Genomic DNA, 20,472 nt, shown 5'->3' with positions numbered 1-20,472 from the left:
GGGATGACAATAAAAATGCATACCTTACAGAGCCATTGTCAGAATTAAATGAGGTAATGTACCTAGAAGACACCCCACCAACTGGCATCACAGGTAGAGTTCCATCAGAGTGGAGAGCTGCCCCTCTGAGAATCAATGCCAACTGAGTGTTGCAAACTGAGCAGGGACAGCTTTTGCTGAAAGTTCATCTGCAGGAAGTTGACTGAACTCTGAAGATGCTGAAGATGCTAACCAAGTAGGACAATCCCTGGGAAAACCCAAAGGGCCTCAAATAGGATCACATGGTAAGGAGTATGGAAAAAATAAGCCCATGATAGGGGCAAACTGCTCTGTTTGTACTTGCCTGACAAGGGAACTTAGTCTCTCCAGAGGGTAGTCTGGTTCTGTGGAAATTCCAGCAGCCTGAGCTACAATACTGTTTTCTCACTGCCTGAGCCTGCCTGTTCTCCTCCCCCTGGGTCAGCTCTGTTTCAAGAACATTTATATTGGGCCAAGCCCATGATAGGCCCCTGGGCCCCAGAGGTAAGTAAGACGTGGCTCCTGCCCATAGGATCCTTGTTTCATGGTCACTGCTGCCAGGGAAGTTTGCCCAAGGTGTTTACAGTATTTGCAGTTAACAAAGCTGCTTCATACCCCTCACACTGTTCACGCTGTGTTTTCTATGAATGGTGCTCCCTGGAGCGGTGCACAACGGGTAAGGGTGCACAGAGAAGAGATTAAGGTAGCCAAGAAAAGAGTACTTCGGTGATTTGAGTTAAGTAACAGGTGACCTGCACCGCCGCCCCTCTTCCCACCAGTCCAAGTAAGGAGAAGGGCCTTATCAGCTAGCAGGGGCAATCTGAAGCCAAGGGTGGTCAAGGAGCAAAGCAAGAGGGAGGTCCACTGAAGGTGATATGCTGCTCCCCTAAGTCCAAAAGGCGACCCCGAGGCTTGCTTTCCAGCTGCCTAGGCCAAGGAGTAGGAGGCCCATCCCTCTGCTCTCCCTTGATATTTGGATACCTGCACCGGGGTTTTCACATAGCAGCAGCACCACGCCCGCCCCCATCGGCCCTCTGCTGGTCTCAGACCTGCACTGGTCTGGGTGGGAGCGCCCGGCTGCTCCCTACCCTCGGGCCAGGCTACAGCCCACGTGCGCCCACAGCAGCCGCGGTGACAGCTGGCCTCACAGAGGCGGGGCGTGAGGGGAGCGGGGGTGGGCTCCGTGCCGCGCTGCCATTGGCCACGGGCCTCGGGCCGTGGGCGGGGCTGCGCCCCCGGCTGCCCTGTCATTGGCCTCGCCGCCGAAGGGGGCGGATCCCCGTCCTGTTGGCCGCGCGGCGCAGAACTGCAGGCGCTCGCCCGGCTAAGCCTGCGCGGGGCCGCCTAGCTCGCTCTCAGGTACGCAGGCGGTCTCCGGGTGGCGACCGCTGCGCCCGCGGCCCGTGGCGAAGGCAGGAGCTGACCCGAGGCTCGGCTGGCGCGGCTCTCGGTAAGGCGGGGTGGGTAGGGGAGAGAGGGACTCCGGGGAGGGCGGGCGGGGATTGTGGCAGCCGAGCCTGGATTCTGCGCCCTGGCCGGCGCCTGAGACGGTCAGGTGCGGCCGCAGCATCTCCTGCCTGAGAACCAGCCCGCGGGGCGCCCAGCGAGCAGGTGGCGCTGCCTAGGGAAGCCGGGGCTGCTCAGATAGGGCTCTGAATCGATTAGAACGCGGTACCTTGAAGTATCTCTTACTCTGCCTCCCAACACACAATTCTAAACCTAGAAAATACCCAAACATCCACACGGAGTGGGCGCGACGCGCCAGCAGTACCGCCTGCCAACCAGGGCAGAAGATCATCCCCAAACTTACCTTCTCACGATTTGGGCTCCGCGCGGGTCACGTTCTTTCCCGGCTTTTCGCTAACCCCCAACCCCCACCCCCGCCCGGTTCCCCTGCCTCTTTAACAACAGGAAGTTAAGTTGGGCCAAATGTCGGTGGCCTGGCCGCCTGCGGGCTGGGACTGGGTCTGGGGCAGTGGCGGTGGCTCAAGGGCCCAAGGCTCTGTCCTTTCTGAGCCTCCCGCCCCTAGCAGCCCGCACTCACCCCAAGCTCTGGAGCATCCCTGCCGGGGTGTCCGAGGCTCCTGCCGTGTGGTTGCCGACTGGCCCGGGTAGAAGTGCCTCTGACTTGGCTTCCAGGCCAGGGGCAGGTGGGGTTAACTATATCGTAGGGCAGCCACTCCACAGTGCTGGGAACAGCCTTTGCTGGATGGGGAGGAGGAGTGTTGAAACCAGAGTAAACGTGTGTCTCCTTCTACATTGTTTTTTCTAAAGCCTGGGTTCTTAAAGCCCAAAGAGCTTTTATTTGGAGGTGCGTAAGGCCCTGCTGGAACCTTATGCTGTCAGTCTTGCCTGCACAATACAGTTGGCAGTGGTTTCAGTGAAGGGTGAAGTCACTAACCAGCCCCCTTCTGGGCAGGCTTTGTGGGAAAAAAGCCAGCAGCCTGTTGGCCCTCAGATGTTTGCCTGCCTGGGTGCCCTGGCACCTGGGCCCGAGGGCCAGCTCTATTCCTGTCCCCTTCCCAGGGGAAGTGGACCCAAGTGGGCCTCACGTACCCCGGGCAGCCCCACCCGATGTTGTGGAGGTTCTTATTGCAGTAAGAACTCGCTTTCTGGCAGAGAAGACAGATTTAAGTGTCTACTGAGGGATAGGTCCTACCCAGAGGCACTTTTGCAGCCAATATCACGGTAACTCTCCACAAACTTTGTTTTGTCCTCTTCATTTTAGAGATGGGGAAACACACTTAGGTGGGGTAAGTGCCCAGGGTCACATAGAAAGTGGCTGAGCCAGGATTTGAACCAGTCTCTGCCAGAGCTAAGCCCTATATTCTCCTGCTGCCCCATGGCTGTGGAAAGTGGTGTGCTATGTTGCAGGCTCATCGCCCCACAGTGTGCCCAGTGGAGGCTCCTGGCCTCTGAAAAGTTTCTATCCAAAGATTATGGGGATGCTTCTTGAGCAAAGCACTTGAACAGACCCAGATTAACCCAAGTAGTTCAACCTGCAGACCCCTTGCCCACCTTGTCCTCCATCAAGGGTGATGGCAGGTGTTGGCCATGTTGTGATGAGTGATTGACTGTTGGTGTTTCAGTGCTATTTGAGGGGGAAGCCTGCCTCTGCCATAGACTCGATCCTACCTCTGAGAGTTGGGTTCTCCATGGTCTAGGAGGACTGTTAGCTGAAATAACCTACCTTAGGACTGGTTCTAGTTTTGTTTTTTGAGGGGAGGGCAGGTATTGAGGTATACTAGTTATGGTTTTAAGGTGACTGAAATCCGTAGTTTGAGAGTACATTTATGAAAAAGGAAATCACTGCTTTCTTCCTCCTTCAGGCCCAGGGCTCTGTCTTTCCCCTCATCCTTCTCTTCTAAAAGAAAATCATGATTGGCCTAATACAGACCAGTTACATTTTAGTATAAATCAGTGTAAAGACTAAGGCTGGTTGTAGCTTGCTCATTGGAGGCTTAGTCCCAGGAGCTTCAAGAAGAAAAGGGACACCTCAGTAATCCCTGTCTGCCTAAGACTGGGATGTGTGTCTATTCCCTCCGCCTATGTCTACACCTCCATCTGGTGTGCCTCCCAGTTATGGGACTGCCCCTTTCACTCCCTGCTACGGGAGGGTAGAGGTCCTGCCTTCTTAGGGGAGAGCCTTAACTCTCCAGGGAAGGGTTGGGTATGGGTGCCAGATTTGTTTGGGCTGAACATTGCCAATTTTTTAAGGCCTTCCCAGGGTGAGAGGATCTCTGTTGTTTAGAGAGCCAGTAAAGGGAACACTTCATCATCCTGGGACTTTTCATTCTGTATATCACTTGATTTCCATATTAGCCCTCTGAAGAAATAGATGGGGTTATTCCCATTTTACTGATGAGGAAACTGAAGCTTGGAAAGATTAAAATTTACCCCCCATCACACAGCTAGTGGGTGACCAAACTAGGATTCTGGCCTCAGACTGCAAGAGTGAGGTCTGTGTGGTGAATTAAACACTAAGGAAAGCAGGAAAAACCATATGGCCATCTTCCGAACTCTGGAGGGTTGGTGTGTGCAGTCCCCTGCTGTGTGCAGCCCCCCATCCTGCCCCCCTGTGCTGACATTTCCCCACCTTACTTTATAATTATTTGTGAAATTTATCTCCTTTGCTTTTTATACTAGTCTCCATTAGGTTATCTGCCATGATGTATGGCAGTCCTCTGTTTTAAAATGTCATGAACATTTTCAAACACAAACATAGAATAATATAATGAGCCCCAAATACTCATTATCTAGCTTCAAGAACCAAGATCATGCCAGGCAGGCGTCATCTCTCTCTCTCTTTTTCTCTCTTTTCTTCCCTTCTATTTTCAATTCCTGAAGTGTTTTAAAGCAAATCTCTGATAGCATGTCATTTTGCCCCTGTATCATCCAGCATATTTCTGTTTTAAAAAGAACATTCTTTCATGGCCACATTGCCATTATTGCATGTAACAGAATTAACAGTAATTCTTGGCTCTCAGCTCTACATTTTCGTATTTCCTTGATTGTCTCAGAAGTGACCATTGTTGGTTTGTTCAAATCAGGATTCAAAGTCTGTATGCTGCATTTGGTTGTTAGTCCTCTTATGCCTACTTTAATCTGGGGCACCCCCCTCCTCCCCACTCCTGCTTTTAAACTGCTGTTACCCTCTGTTTTGAGCCCCACACTGGACAGCGAACACTTTGATGCTGGAGTCCGCTTCTGTGCTCTGTGGGATCACCAGTGCCATGTCTGGGACAGGGCGGAAGCCCGGTGAGCGGTGAGCGCCTGTCCAATGGTGGTGTAGCCACTCAGGAAATGCATTTTGAATGAATGGACCCTGTCGTGGGTTTGTGTGACTGCTCGTGCCTGTGTTTAGATAAGAGGTTTTAAAAAAAGAAGACTTGCTCACGTGTGGATGTTTCCTCAGCGAGCGTCAGCCTGTAAACATCCTGAAATAATAGGAGAACTATTTGCTGTGCTCCCTGGCGCTCTGGTTTGCGGTGGGGAGCCCAGGCAGCCGCCGCCGTGGAGCCCTGATCAGCAGCTGGCCTCCCCAGATCACATGTGGGGCTGACAGGGAGTGAGGTCATTTCTGCCCTAGCTCTGAATCCCAATTTATTCAGCTGCAGGAATTACCACATTAGGAGCTAGACACTTGGCGTTGGGCTGCCCAGAGGATGCTGCCCACCTCTCTCTGGGCACTGCAAGATTCTTGCCTTGTGCCTTCAGGAGCCTTCTCTAACTGGCTCCACACCTAGTGAGATGTGGGCTTTTTCTCAAATCATTATTTGTGTGCAACTGATAGATTGTGACAGAGAACAAACACTGATGACCTTTTGGTGTCTGCTGAATTTATGGTGAAGAGATAGTATCACCATTGGCACCTTTGTGGGCATCCTAATGAAGGAGACCAGAGGCTCAGAAGGGACGAGACAGTTGTGTTCACTTCCCTGGATAAGGTGCTTCACACCTGGATTCCTTGTCAGATCTCCCTAAGGTGCTGGTTACTCTGATAGCTGCCTTCTGACCCACCCAGCAAAGATCCTTCTCTGCAAAGAGCCCCCAGATGAGGAGGGTTTTTTCTTTTCCTCCTCCTCCTTCTTAAACATAAACAGTCTTTTCCACTAGGCATAAATATAAGAAAATGTCTTTCTCTCTGCATGGCAGGGACAGAGTTAATTTTTCCCTTTTATCTTTTATTTCTCAGTATTTTTCTAAAATTTTTATAATAAAAATATTTTATTTTTCTAATGGAAAATCCAGATATTTGGGATTTTTTTTTTCTTTAAAAAAAAGAGAACTTCAACCAAATCGGATGGGTAGACAAAATTATACATGCATTTGGTACAGCATTATGTGTGTCTAGGTCCCAGAGCCACTGGGATTTTGATATTTGCTTTATTTGTTTTATGACATTCTTTTAAGGAACATACCTGGATGTTTTAAAAGAAAGCAAAGAAAGCTGGGCTTAGGAGATGGGAGGCTATGAAGCCCATGTGACCTCACCCCTTCTCCCATTCTGTCACCTCCCTTTCCTTCCTGAGAATTTCATTTTGGTTTCCCCAGAATGAAATTGCTCTAATGTTAGGCTCTTGATTTTGACTTTTTCATTCCAGGAGGTTGAGTTATCAGAGGAAGACAGAACAACATAGTGTGTTAAGAAAAAGCAGGCAGGGCAAATCTTCCGGCCCCGATGGCCTGTCTTGTCCTCTTGGGAAAGTGTCTGATGTCCAAACACCCCACTCACCTCACTTTGCGGGGCCCTGGCTCCTCCCTCCACCATTTTCTGTTTTCCTCCCTACATCTTCCCAGAGTTAGGAAGTCTGGCTGGTTGGTGCTGTTAAGGCTCCTCCTCTCTCAAGCCCTAATTGTCTGGTCTCAGAAACTCAGAGTTGGTAGGGGTGATGGGGACGTGGGCCCTCTGGTCACAAATCAACTGCCATTGCAGGGTTGGGTCACAGTGGAGTCTGACTTTTGAGATGCTTCCCTTCTCAGCTGTTAAGGAAGTGTCCATCTGTGTGTCCCAGATGAAGGGCGGTTTGTGAATACCAGGTATGGTATTGTTTCTTAAATGCAATTGCTCTGTACCCGGTCATGCATCTAAATACTACTGCAGTTTGTCTCAGGAAAATCTGTCTTCTCCCAGTGGCTGGCAGGGAGTTATGTGTGTGGATGGTGCCGGCTCTTAGGGTTGGGTTTTTTAGTGTGTTCTGTACTTGAACTGGTGTTTCTCTCCCCTGAGGGTCAGGGTCATCTCCCTGCCCCTCGCCACCCATACCCCACCTCCTCCCAGTGGTGTCCAGATACCTTGCAGCTCTTGTATTCCTTCCAAGGCTTGGTCAGCTTTCTCTTTGGGGAATACAGAGGTCAAGGCAGGCCTGAGAGCAGGGACTTGTTTCCTCCTGCTTTGGGGCTCAGGTTTTTCCCATTCTTGGGCCATGGAGGATGTCTACTGCCGATGTCCTTTCTGCTGGCAACAAGACAGGATGGCATGGAGTCGGGTGGTGGCCACTGGTCCCTTAGCTGCCGCATCAGCAGGTTTATGGGATGTTTGCAGGCCCCAGCTTTTGACACACCCAGTCCAGAAGCCCAGCCAGAGACTGGAGTGGCAGCCTAAGAACATCTTGTCCTGCACCATAATATCAATGTGTTAAGATGCGGAAACTACTTCTTGGCTCTGGTGATTCTGAATGGCTGGCCTTGCTACTGATCTGACTACTGACAGTGTCTGGTAAAGATTTGCAGGATCTCAGGGTTTAACCTGTGCCAGAGGCCAGAAGAATGAGGTGTAGGGGAGGATGAAGAAGTGCCTGGGAAGAAAGTCACTTGGACCTTTTGGTCACTAAGGAGAGCTGCTCCCTGGAACAGGGTAAGCTCAGGGTCTGCTGGGGGCCTGGCAGCACTGCTGACCCCACTGCTGGACAGCTGTTCATCCTGGGGGCCCGGGGGGGGTCGAGGTATGGCATGTGGAGTTCATGGCTGCCATAAAATCAGGGCACTGATGGCTCCCCATGTCAGGACAGCTGGGCTTTTGCACAACTTGATACAAAGGTGATAACAGTCAGGAGCTCCCTGCTTGGAGGGGTGAGAAATTTGATAGCTGAAGAAAGGGACAGAATAGAGGAATCAACAGGGGACTTGGACACCCTTAAGAAGAGTGTTCGGTCTCTTTCCTCAGGGAATGTCCTCTGGGGATTGTGCAACTGGTTAGGGCCTTGGTGACCACTGGGTTCGTGCTAGGAGAGCTGCTCAGCCAACTGCCTGGGGTTGCAGCACATTGCTGTTCTGAAGGAAGGAGGAGCCTCTGGATGATGACTTGGCCTTCTAGAGTCCAGGCTTGCTGCCACCAGGGGACCCAGGGCTTCCTGCTTGGTCCAGGTTGCTGTCTCCAGCTTGGCTGCATCTGTTACCTTGGACACATCTTGGATCCTCTTAAAAATGGCCCCCCCCAACCCTCCCCCACATGCACAGATGATAGTACTCACCCCTCCATATACACACACACACACACACATACACATAGTTGATGATCTTCACTCTCACATACACACACATGCAAAGATGCATGGTACTCACCTCCCCCCACCACCACACACACACAGAGGATGGTGCTCACCACCCCCCCAACATATGTGGGTGCATGGTAACCTATTTACTCAGTACAAAGGGAATTCAATGAAAAGCAAGACTCTTCTTTCCATCCTCTAGTCCTTGGTTCTCTTCCTCTGTGGCATCTGCTGTCCCTGCTCTCCTGTGGTTCCTTCCAGACAGAGTCTAGGCATGTGTTTGTGCTTATTTTCCCACTTTGTTTCTCTCTGGGCCTGCTGGGAAGCCACCAGGATGGGAAGTGACAGGACCCACAGGGCTGCTGAGACTTAGCAGCTACCTGAATTAGCCACAGGTTAACTGTTCCCCTCCATGTGCTTTCTACCTCTCCCCTTTCGGAATCTCCTTGTATTAAAATTTGCGGGTGTCGAGAGTCTGGGCACTGAGAGTAAACCTAAGGGTCATGTTCTGGGTGCAGGTGACATAGGCAAAGACTAGCAAATGTGCTAAGACAGACCTGGGTTCAAATCCTAGCCATGTGGCCCTGGGCCAGTCAATGAACCCTAGTATTTTAGTCTGTAAAAAGAAGGTAACCACACCGATCCCAAGGAATTGATGTAGAGATGAAATGAAAATATTTGTGAAGTGCCCTACTTAGGTAGGCACTCAAAAATGTCAGTTTTTTTCCATTTTTAAGGAGTGACCCATTTTCAGAATGAATGACACTGGCATGGAATCCTCTGGATGACTTCCTGGAAATTTTCTTGGTGGATCCCTGAGCTTTCATTTCTCTGCAGAAGGCAGGCAGTTCTCCATTTACTGCCAAGTTGAGCTCTCCCCCTGCACCTCTTCCTGCTGCATCCTCCCCAGCCTCTGAACACCACCTCCCTCTCTGTCCCTCTGTCCCCTAACTTCTCCCCTACCATTGATGAACAGGATGCTGTGGGCGCCTGGAGAGAGCTCTTAGCTGTTCGTGGCTGCTCCCTGGGGTGTTTTGGCTATAATCTCTTCAGAAGCTCTAGCAGATGTCTGTTTATTTCTGAAACTTCATCTTAATCTTCAGTGTGAGAGAGGAGAGAGGCTATTTTTAAAGATCTTTAATTGGCAGTGTGGCACTCCACGGCCTAGATTGCCTCCAAGTTTCATTCTGCATTGCGCTCACTCTCTACCCATTTTGAAACCCTTCAGATCCAGGCTGAGAGACCTTATATGTCCTGATTTTAGGACAGCACTTAAATTTGGCAGGCAGTTGTAATCTCTGAAAAAGGTAGGTCAGGGAAGCGAAGGCAATCAGCTGACTGTTTTTCCCAGGCTGGCACAAATGGAGTGAGAGTAGCATTTCTGTGTCCATAGAAACCAACATCTCCCCCTACTTCTGCCCCTCCCATCCAGCTGCACTGGGAGAGGCCTGTCCCCTGCATGCTTCCTGCTGATTGGCTGGGAGATCTTTGGAATTAACCCTTGGCTTTAACCCTTTGACTCAGGTGGGGCTCAAGGTGAGGAGGGAGTGGAAGCAGGGTAGTTTCAAATGATACTGATCTCCTGGGATGGGGGAAAAAGTGGAGGCCGTGAGTCACAGAACTTGGGATGTCAGATTGGAAGGCTCCTCTGGGATCATCTAGTTCTTACTCTTGCCACCTTGTTTAAACTGAGGCTCAGTAGCTTCTTGATACTGAACAGAGGCCAGGGAGGTGTGATTCCTGACCCAGTATTGCCTAGCCAGGTCAGAGTCAAGTCTGTTCTCCCTCCACCATTTCTGCCAGGCTGTGAGCCAGTGAGGAGTCTTGGGCAGCCTTACTTGCAGGTGGCCTTCCCTTCTGAAGCACTGAGCCACACCTCCCTTTTTAGCAGCTCTCCCCTGCTTTGAATTTAAGAATGTATACTTCTGTAGCGTGGGCTAGCACAATGGCTTGGGGTGCAAGAGCTTTCCTGATCAAAAATACCTCCTCCAGAGCCCTGGGGCCTAAAATTCCCACCTTTATTTTCAGCCCTTGTCTCCAGAGGGCCTTTGTTAACAATGTAGACTTTAACCAGGAAGGACACCATGTGGATTAGTTTGTCTCCTGTTAGCTGTCAGCTGAGAGCTGAACCTTGAGAGAATGGGGGATGAGTCAGCTGGAAATAGGTGGAGGAGGGAACCAGAAAGGACTGTAAATAGGGTGCTGTCAGGGCCGGCGTGGAGTGCCATGACCTAGGCTCCTTAGCCCACAAGGCACAGCGGCCATGCCAGGCGTACGGTGCTGAATGACAGGAGCAGAGCCTTCATCGCCTTCATCTGACATGTGGAGGGAGGTGCCTTAGACAAACTCACTGATGCCCAAACTCACTGATGCCCATTCATTGATGCCCACTGTGGATAAGAGTTTGGAATGTGCTTTAGACAGTTGCAAAGTGTGAGGGAATCAAGGGAGACTTCCTGGAGGAGATGGCACTTAGTCATTGAGAAGGTAGAAGGATTTCCATAGGCAGAGACAGGTAGAGTTTCCACATATTTTCCACAAAGATATATAGAAAAATGAGGGTACGTTTGGGGTGTCACATGGTAGAAACATAGGGGCTGCCTAGGGAAACTGGTAGCCGAGGCTGGAATTAGGCCAGCCCTGAGTGCTGAGTGCTGGGGGTGGACCAGGGGGTATGGCCCTATCCCCACAGGCAGTGGGAAGCCATTGGAGAGGGGTGATCAGAACTCTCCTTCTGGCAGATCAGCTTGCTGGATAATCTTGTGGGGGACCTGTTAGGAGGCCTGTACTGCCCTCCATGCATTGGGCGGGTACACTGACCAGACAGTAGCTATTTGTCTGGACCAACAAGTGCTGTGGCTGGTAGGAATAGGGGAGGGGTTGTGGGGGGCAGTTAAGGCCAGGCCCAAATAAGACCTGTCTGTTTTTGCCCCACCATCTTCCATGTGAAGGGAGTCAGCGTGGGCAGCCCCTGTCTTCCAGTTTATTGGGAGAGCCACCCATTTTGGAACCCCTCAGTTAGGGTCTTAGAATATGGGACATTTGTCACTTCCTCTGGCACCAAGTGTGCCTGTCTTGTGCTTTGGCTCTATTCTCTGAAGAAAACGGTAACTGCCCCCACTTTTTACCAGCTCACTATAGGCAGGCCATTCCCCTCCCTCAAGGTCAATCTGAGGGGAGTGAATGGGAGAGCCATGGGTGCGGGGCCCCTGAGGTTGGGTACCCATGGACCAGGAGCAGGGGTTACCTGCCTGCACGTGGAGGAGGCAGCAAAGCTGGGGTGGGTCAGGGACTCCAGTGACTCCTCCTTCATTAACACTGGTTTTGCAGGCATCACCTGTTCACAGAGTGTTGTGGGCCCTCATTGGGAATGACTGATTCTCCCCCTTTTGTGGTCTTGTAAGCACCTGAGTATCCCCTTCAGGTGGGTGCTATCCTGGGTTTCTGGGGTCCACTTTGCATCAACCTTGCTGGTGGAGGAGGAAGCCTGGGTGTGCTTGCTGGCCTGGGCTGGACTTGATGTCTCCTGGCAGTGGGAACGCATGGAGAGGGTGGGGCGGTGCTGGCTGACTCCCCAGCCTTTCCTCGGCCCTCCGGACATCCTGGTTCTGGGAGGGGATGAAAGCTGAACTCAGTTTCTGCCTGCTCCAGTGTTAACCTGGCAGGTGGGAGGCACGGCTGCCTGGTGTGCTTACGGCTTTGACATTTGAGCAGAGCCATGGGCACCTGTTCTCTGCCATAGATGTCTCAGAAACATCCATGCTTTATGTGATGGGATAAACTGCTTCTGCAAGGAGCAAATGGCGTAGGTTTAGTGTGTGTGTGAGCCATTGATGGGGGGGCGGTGGTGGGACACCGAAGCAGTGTTCGTCTTTATTATTCTCCTAGCATCCGTGCTACCAATATAAGTCCAAGTTGGTCCACTGATTGATGGCTCAGTTGAGCGCTCCTTCCTTCATTCTGCCAACGAGACTTCTGGAGGTCCCTCTATTTGAAGTGTGTCATCACCGACTGGCCACGGTTTTCAGAGTGATTGTAACACCTTGGGTGAGCCTCTGACTTTCTCTGAGACTCAGGTTTCTCCTCTAAGGTGGGGTGACAGCACTTGTCTCACAGGGCAGCTGTGAGGATTAAACAGGGCAGTGTGCGGAGCGCTCCTGTCACGTTCCTGGCAGATAGCAGGCATGAAGGTGGCCTCCCCTTCTGTTCCCATTCCTGCACTGGCCCTCAGGAGTCGGAGAGTACAGCTGCAGGCCGGGTTCCTCTTTGCCTCAAGCCTCCCATTCGGTTCTGTTCCCCAAATGACTTTTACTCTGAAGCAGTGACTTTTTAAGAGAATAAGTCAATCTGAGCACAGAGGTGGGTAACGAGAGCTGGGCCTCCTTTCTCCTTGTGGGGAGGTTTCCTTAACCAGGCCTCGGGACTGCAGGGCTGCTCTGTGGGTGCTTGATTTCCCCGCGGTGGTCCAGCCATGGCTTCATATTGGAGGTGGCCCATTCCATCTTTGGATGGCTCGTCCTGTGACCTCCCTGCTGGCTCCCTATAGCTCCTGGCATTTGGTCCCAGTTCCTCCTCCTTGAAGCCGTAGATAAAGAGAGCCTAGTCTTTCTTCTATGTGACAGCTCTTGTTGTTTTTCAAATCAAATCTATGATACCATCGATTGTAAGATATACCATTATTTTATGAACCTTCAAGAAAGAAAAAGTGCCTCCGATTAAGCTGTGGAACAACGCTTTGTTATTACTTAAAATGTTTATATTTACTGGAAGAATTCTCTTAGACTCCAGACATAAGTTTTTCTTCCATATCACTCTTTCATGTACATAAAAAGTACATAAGTTAGTTACAGCATTCCTAAAACTTCTTCATTTTAAGAATCCAACTCTTCCAAGTCACTTTTTGACTCAGAGTCATCAGTATGTTTGAGGGTTTTGTGTGTGTGTGTGTGTGAGACATATTAAATTCTGGTAAAGTGGTGATGTATTTCTTAATCTCTATTGTCTTTGGAATTTTTTTTCCAGGACTCACATTTCTTCCTTAAATGGTCCTTAAATGTCTGGCTCCTGAAATGTTGAGGCTTGCAGTTGTTCAGATATGTCACCAGGAATAAGAGTCAAATTTCCATATGACAGTGGCAAGGAGGCAACGACAACTATGCCGCAGCTGCATTCTGTCCTAGAGAGATGCTAGCTGTTAGGGAATTCTAAGATACTTTCTGCTTTCAGACATTTTAGAACTAAAAAAAAAAAAAAAAAAGCGAAACATAATACATAAAGACAGCCCTCTCGTCCTTTCCTGAGTCTCCTTCCAGATTAACAGTACATGATGTAGGTTCAGGTGTTTTCCTGTAGTTTGCCTCTGAACAAACTCCAGTTTGTCCATATTCCTTCTAATACAGTGAGGCTAGTGCCCAGACCATCTGTGGTATCCACGATGTGGTGTGACCACAGCAGTGGAAGGCGTATTTCACCTCCCTAGTTCAGGTGATTCTACTCCTTTTAATGCAGCCAAAGATTGCATCAGCTTTTCTGGCAGCTACTTTGCACTACTGAGTCACTGACATTACTGCTGACCAGGTCTTTTTCACATGGAGTGTTGCTGTTTCTCCCCTGTCCTCAACATGTGTGGCTTTAGAATTGAAATGCAGATCCTCCTATTTTGTTCCCATTTGACTCAGAACAAGCATTCCTGTGAAATTTCAATGTGTTAAGTTCTGTGCAACCCTGTTCCGTAGAGCTCTTTCAGGATCCTATTTAATTAGTGTGCCTTCCACAATTTCACCCAAGTCATGGGTAAAATGCTTATCAAGAGAGAGCTCTCTGCTAGAGTCCTCCCCTTGTGACATGCTGTTTCATCAGTATGCTTTGGGACAGTAGTCCAAGCAGCCCCTGTCTAAGTCTCTGCCTTTTTTTTTTTTTCTGACCTCTGACCATCTTAAGTCATGTCAAGTCTGTTGTGATTCTCTGTCAACCGTCAAGTATCCTATCACAGAAAGATGTAAACACTCCTTGACATCATGAGTTCTTAGTTCCCAGGACTGCTTTCAGGTGTCCCTGGGCTGCCCCACACAGATGCAGTGGGCAGCTCAGTGGTCTCCTCTGCCCGACTTTCCAACTCTTTGGGCCGGCCAGGGGGCTTGAAGTCATTGAAAAGTATCCTTTTCTAAAAATCCAAGATTCCCCTTTTCTGTCAGTCTAAGGATAGCTCTCTTTGACAGGGGCCATCGTGTGCCCAGAGTGGGAGCCGAGCTTCAAGTTTCCAGGGTCCCTTTATGCCCCTGGGCCTCTTGGCTGAAGATGACCCCCACCCCTTCCTACCATCTGGGCATGTTGTGCAGCTTCAGCTTGTCCCGGGCTGGCCTCCTCCAGTTGATGCTCTGGGACAGGCCCTGCATGAATGTCTCAGGGTCTCCTTTGGTTACGCATCCTTCTCCCAGTGACGTGACCTGAGCTTTTTAACAACTGACCTTGTCAAGGTTCCCTGTGTGACCACACGGCTTCTCTTCTCTACCATTCACGTAGCAGCTGCGGTGAGCACAGCACTGGTGTGAGGGCTCTGTAAATACTAATTTAGTTCATTCTTCTGCCAGCTCCACGTGGTAGATACTGTCATTATCCCCACTTACCAATGAGGAAATTAAGGTGCAGAGGGGCTGGTTAACTGACTTACTCAAGACTTCACAGCTAGGATGGGAAAAGCAGAATTAGAATTAGTCAGTTTGCCCCCAAGTCCAGCTCTGAACCTTTATGGTGAGCTGGCTGCTCCCTGAAAGGCACCCCTCCTTCATTCTGCCTCTCCCTCTGTCCCTCCTCCTCGGCACTCCTCTCCATCCTTCCCTCATCCTCAATTGCACTGCTCGAATTGCATTTCAGAGCCTCTGAATCATTTACTTACAAAATCTCAGGTCCTAGTGGCCTTCTGTTCTCTCAGCAATTGAAAGGCTGCTTTAGAGTCTCAGGCACAACTTCCCTTCTCGGTCTCTCCCAAGTTCCAGAGGAAATGATTGCTTTTCCTCCACAGTTCCTTCCTGTGTCCTCCTGGTCACTCCTCATTCGGCCATTGCTGTGGGAATTAGGTTACTCCCATTCCTATAGACGCATTCTCTCTCTTCTGGAAGATGAAGTGCTGAGCGAGGCTAGTCAGAGCTTTTAGCCAGTGGGGCTTCATTGCTGTCAGGGTGGTTGATCCCCATACCTGCCCCTGACCACCATTGCTCTCCTCTGGCTGGTCTAGATCTGGGTCAACCACAGACCACTGGTGCCCACAATGACCCCAGAGCCTTCTCTCCTCACGCACGTGTCCCTCAAATATTCCCTCAGCCTTCCCTCCTCACACACGTGTCCCCCAAATGTTCCCTCAGCCTTCCCTCCTCACGTACGTGTCCCCCAAATGTTCCCTCAGCCTTCCCTCCTCACGCACGTGTCCTCCAGAATATTCCCCCAGCCTTCCCTCCTCACACACGTGTCCTCCAAGTATTCCCCCAGCCTTCCCTCCTCACATACGTGTCCTCCAAGTATTCCCCCAGCCTTCCCTCCTCACACACGTGTCCCCCAAATGTTCCCTCAGCCTTCCCTCCTCACGCACGTGTTCTCTAGAGTATTCCCTCAGCCTTCCCTCCTCACACACGTGTCCCCCAAATATTCCCTCAGCCTTCCCTCCTCACACACGTGTCCCCCAAATGTTCCCTCAGCCTTCCCTCCTCACGCACGTGTCCTCTAGAGTATTCCCTCAGCCTTCCCTCCTCACACACGTGTCCTCTAGAATATTCCCTCAGCCTTCCCTCCTCACACACGTGTCCCCCAAATAGTCCCTCAGCCTTCCCTCCTCACACACGTGTCCTCCAAGTATTCCCCCAGCCTTCCCTCCTCACACACGTGTCCTCCAAATAGTCCCTCAGCCTTCCCTCCTCACACACGTGTCCTCCAAGTATTCCCCCAGCCTTCCCTCCTCACACACGTGTCCTCCAAGTATTCCCCCAGCCTTCCCTCCTCACACACGTGTCCTCCAAATAGTCCCTCAGCCTTCCCTCCTCACATGTCCTCCAAATATTCCCTCAGCCTTCCCTCCTATGTCCTCCAAAAATTCCCTCAGCCTTCCCTCCTCACACATGTGTCTTCCAGAATATTCCCTAAGCCTTCCCTCCTCACACACATGTCCTCTGGAATATTCCCCCAGCTTCCCCTCCTCCCACACGTGTCCTCCAAATATATCCCAGCCTTCTCTCCTCACACATGTGTTCTCTGGAATATTTCCATCTCTTTTGTTTCACAGGCATTTTACACAGAGCCACCTCTTTTGTTTTGTAGACAGACTGTTTCCCTGCCCTATTCCAAGTCTTTTCCTTTAAAAGATAAAGACTGGGCACAGAGAAATGTGTATAGTCTACTGTCAGTGATGTACAGAATACATTTGTGTATTTGTGTGTATATACATAAACATCATCAGGGACTAGACACAAGTGACAATAACCGTGGTTCCTGGCTTCAGAGCCGGGACCGACTAGGTCGATGGACCAAGAGTAGGAGGGACACATTTCCTGGAAAGGTCTGTGCTTTTTGATTTCTGAACCCAGTGAATGCGTTTCCTATTCAAAATTTTTAAAAGCGTAGATTATCTGGGCATCCTGATTGGTGAATTGTGAAAAGAGGATGACACCTGGTTGAGTCAGCATGTGGCTGCTTCTGCCAGGTGGCCCAGCTCCTCAGGTGTGAATCGGGCTGGTCCCAGCCCCACTTACCTCGCAGCGGGACGCCAGGAGACCCTCTGCTGGAGCAAGCCTGGGCCCCATGCATAGAGGGTCTGCAGTGCACAGGGCTCCCTCCCTCCTCCCTGGCTCTCCTCTCTGAGCCAGAGAAGTAATTTGAGATTTGCTACCTTTTGTTTTAATCTCAATTTACTTAGCACTGGTGCTCAGCCGGCGCACATGGCCCTCAAGTGTTGGTTTTCCATGGTTAAAATGGAAATCACCTAAAACTTACACCATGTTTTTTTTGTTTGTTTTTGTTTTTGTTTTCCTCTGTTGAACTCCCATATTTGAGGAAATTGAAACACTCTGAATGTCCGCGTTTGCCTGGGATAACAATGTCCTTTGCTTTTCCAGATCTGTGGGACTTTACAGATTATTTCTTTTCTAATCATCCTCATCTCCCCAGCACAGGGAGGCATGATTAGAGTGGGTCTAATACCCTTTGAAAACACAGGCCCATGACTGGGTTTGCAGATACCCAAGGTCAGAGCAGGACGCTGAAGAAATAAGTCGGGGCATTGGGAGAAGCCAGTCCAGGCATCTGTAACTGAGGAAGTGACCTGATTTGGAAGGTGACTTGCTTATGTTGGGCAGCTAATTAAGAAGCATACAGTGGACACCTACTGTGTGTCCCTAGCCCTGTGCCACAGGGATGACAGTATGGTTAAGGCGCAGCTCCTCCCAAAGCATTTGCTGTATTCCTGGGAAAACAAGACACACGTGTTTAAAAAAATTAAGTAACAGGAGACTTTGGTAACAGTTCAACTTGGTCATAGAAGGCAAGTCACAAAGTAGTTCATGACTAATTTCCTTGTGACTGGTGGAAACAGCAGTGGGTGTGGGGAGTGTTTTCTAGAGGCTGGAGGGGGCCTGGAAAGCTTCCTGGAGGAGGTGGAGGCGGAGGCGGCTGCATTTGATCTGTATCTTGGAGGAGTAGGTGAAGTGCAGATGGATATGTGGGAGGAAGAAGAGAGCATCTCTAGTGGTGTGAAGGCTGAGCAAAATGGGAAGATGAGGCTGGGCAGATGAGTTTAGGACAGATGCAGACCACCTTCAGTATGACAGAGGAAGAGATTGTGTGTGTGTGTGTGTGTGTGTGTAAAAGTTCAGAACAGAGATGGGTGGATGAGGGCCCAGGATTTGATAGGGAACTCTTGTAAAATCCTAGGAAGTGTGTGGCCTCCAGGCATTTTAATGTAGGCATCTCTAGCCTGTCCTCCAGAAATGTCCTCAGGAACAGAGGGAGGCCAGAAGCATGGCTATTGCTCTGTTTGGACACTTTCTTCTTAGGCCTTCTAAATGTGTATTCATTCATTCATTCATTCATTCATTCATTCATTCATTCATTCATTCAGAAGGTATTCATGAGTTCTTACTCTGTGCCAGCAACTGTTCTAGGCACTGCGGTCACAGCAGGGAAACTGAAAAAATAGGGTAAAATCCCTTGCCTTGTGGAAGGTCTGTTCTAGGAGGGGAGAGAGACAATAAACAAGTTAAATGTACGAGGCCCGCTGATGCGAGGTGGGTAAAGAACACTAGAGCAGGAAAGAAGCCAAGGTGTGCTGGGTGCAGGGGGCGGGAAGCGGTCAGGGGAGGGAAGCGGTCGGGGTAGGACTGTCAGTTTAAATAGAATGATCAGGAAAGGCCTCACTTGCTTGCCCTGCACCGGCATTTGTAAGCCAGCAAGTGAGAAGTCTGGGGCCAAAGGGAAGGAGGCCAAGAGAGGTCCTGTGGGGATCTTGAGTCCTTTGTTGATCTTCTTCAACCCACTGAGATCTTCAGCTCTGGGCAGCAGGGAGCCTTAAAGTGTTCATGAGCAGAGGAATCCATGTATGGGAAGATGTCCCTCGCAGCTTTGTAGAGGATGGGATATAGGGAGCTGAGGCAGAGAGGCTGGATAGGAGGCTGAGATGCCAGGAGGAGAGGACTAGGCCTAAAAAAGTCCATTAGTTTGGCACTCCCTGCCTAGGAACGGTGGGAGCAGGAGCTGTGGGACAGGAGTGAGGGTGAGAGTGGATACTGGCAAAAGGGTGTGGGGGGATGCTGGCAGAGCTTAGGTTAGGGGGTTGACAAGCAGTGCCCCAAGTTCTTAGAACTGGGGCTTGGGAATCCATTAAACATTCTTGCTCTGACTTTTCTTTCATTATTTTAGTGTAATACCAGTGCTTAAGAATGTGGGCTCTGGGTTTGAGTCCTGGCTGAGTGATGTTAGGCAGGTTATTTAACCTCTCTGCGCCTCAAGCTCCATATCTGTAAAATGAGAGCAAATGGTACTTACCTTCTAGGCACATTTTTGAAAGGATGAAATAGATTATTGACTGTAGAATGCTTAGAACAGTACCTGGCATAAAGTAAGCTTGTATATTATCGTATATTATCTTGTTTGACCATCTGTTTCTCTGTCCCTATGTGTATGTGTGTGAGTAAAATAAATGTGTTGGACATATTTTTTCTGTTGTTCTAAAGCTACAACAAATGAAAAAATGATGCTTTTTAGGGTTAAATGAGGTAATAATGCATGTAATGGATTTAACTTACTGGGAGGTGAATACTATTTAAAAGTACTATTATTACCACCAAATATTATTGTGAAAAAATGATTTTCCAATGGAAATCTTTTGTAAAGTTGTCTGATTCAACCATAATGTATTGAGCCTATGGTCTTCCAGGTGCTGCGCTAGACATATTATCTCATTTCATCTTTGCAACAACTGCCTGAGATAAGCACTGTTAACTATGTTTTATTGAGGAAGAAGCCGAGGCTCAGAGAGGCTAAAATTTGCGTGAGGTTATACAGCAGAGTAAGTGGCAGAACTGGAATTTGCAAATTTTTTTTCCGTCTGACATGGACAATCTTTTTTTTAAACATTCTTTTATTGAGTTACAGTCATTTTACAATGTTGTCAAATTCCAGTGTAGAGCACAATTTTTCAGTTATACATGAACATACATATATTCATTGTCACATTTTTTTTCACTGTGAGCTAACCACAAGATCTTATATATATTTTCCTGTGCTATACAGTATAATCTTGTTTATCTAATCTGCATATGCCTGTCAGTATCTACAAATTTTGAACTCCCAATCTATCCCTTGCCACCCCACTGGACTATCTTTTACAATAAGAACAAATTACTTCATGAGTGATCTATTATGTAAATGTACATTGACATATAGGTTTTTACATCAACCTCCCTCAGTACGCCATGGAGCCCTGGGGAGTGCAGAGGTGTGGCCAACTTCCAGGACACACCAGGAGAAGTGTGAGTGGGGACCCTGGCCCAGGAGTCAGAGCTGCCCAGGGGCAGGAGAAGCCACGGGTGAGTTGGGGCCCTCCCTCACTGACTCATATCTGCAGGCCTTATCAGAGCCTTCAGCCACATAGAGAGTCTGAGACTCGTCTTGGTTGACCATATGCCGAAGGAGCAGACTCTGATGGGTTCAAATACCAGTTCCACCATTTACCAGCTGTGTGAGGCCATGAGAGGAGTGAATTTCTTTGTGCCTCAGTTTTGTCATCTGTGACCCATTCATAGGGTTTTTATGAGAATTATATGAGATGGGCCACGTAAATACTTAGAACAGCCTGGCCCACAGCAAGCACTCACAAAGACTTTGTGAAATAAGTCTCAATGTTTGAATCCCTGGAGACTTGTGCCTTGTCCTAGAAGGTGTTGGAAAAACTGCCAAATGGAATGGGTTCCTAGTTTAT

General features: G+C 49.6%; 1 protein-coding gene and 1 long non-coding RNA gene across 2 annotated transcripts in view; one reads left to right on the top strand and one right to left on the bottom strand.

The window, feature by feature from the left end:
• Positions 1 to 2,288, bottom strand: part of LOC116666440 — a 29,968-nt gene extending 27,680 nt beyond the window's left edge. The window contains exon 1 of the long non-coding RNA XR_004323289.1: positions 2,063 to 2,288. This is a non-coding gene — a long non-coding RNA (uncharacterized LOC116666440). The remainder of the gene's footprint in view (positions 1 to 2,062) is intronic.
• LOC102507940 (F-actin-monooxygenase MICAL2) overlaps positions 1,294 to 20,472 on the top strand; it is a 213,580-nt gene continuing 194,401 nt past the window's right edge. Inside the window, 1 exon segment of the mRNA XM_032488994.1 lies at positions 1,294 to 1,468. The gene's annotated coding sequence lies outside the window, so the exon portion shown is untranslated.

The sequence above is a fragment of the Camelus ferus genome, chromosome 10 (genome assembly GCF_009834535.1).
Source record: "Camelus ferus isolate YT-003-E chromosome 10, BCGSAC_Cfer_1.0, whole genome shotgun sequence".
Taxonomy (NCBI): Eukaryota; Metazoa; Chordata; class Mammalia; order Artiodactyla; family Camelidae; genus Camelus; species Camelus ferus.
This window is presented reverse-complemented; position numbering and strand designations above follow the sequence as displayed.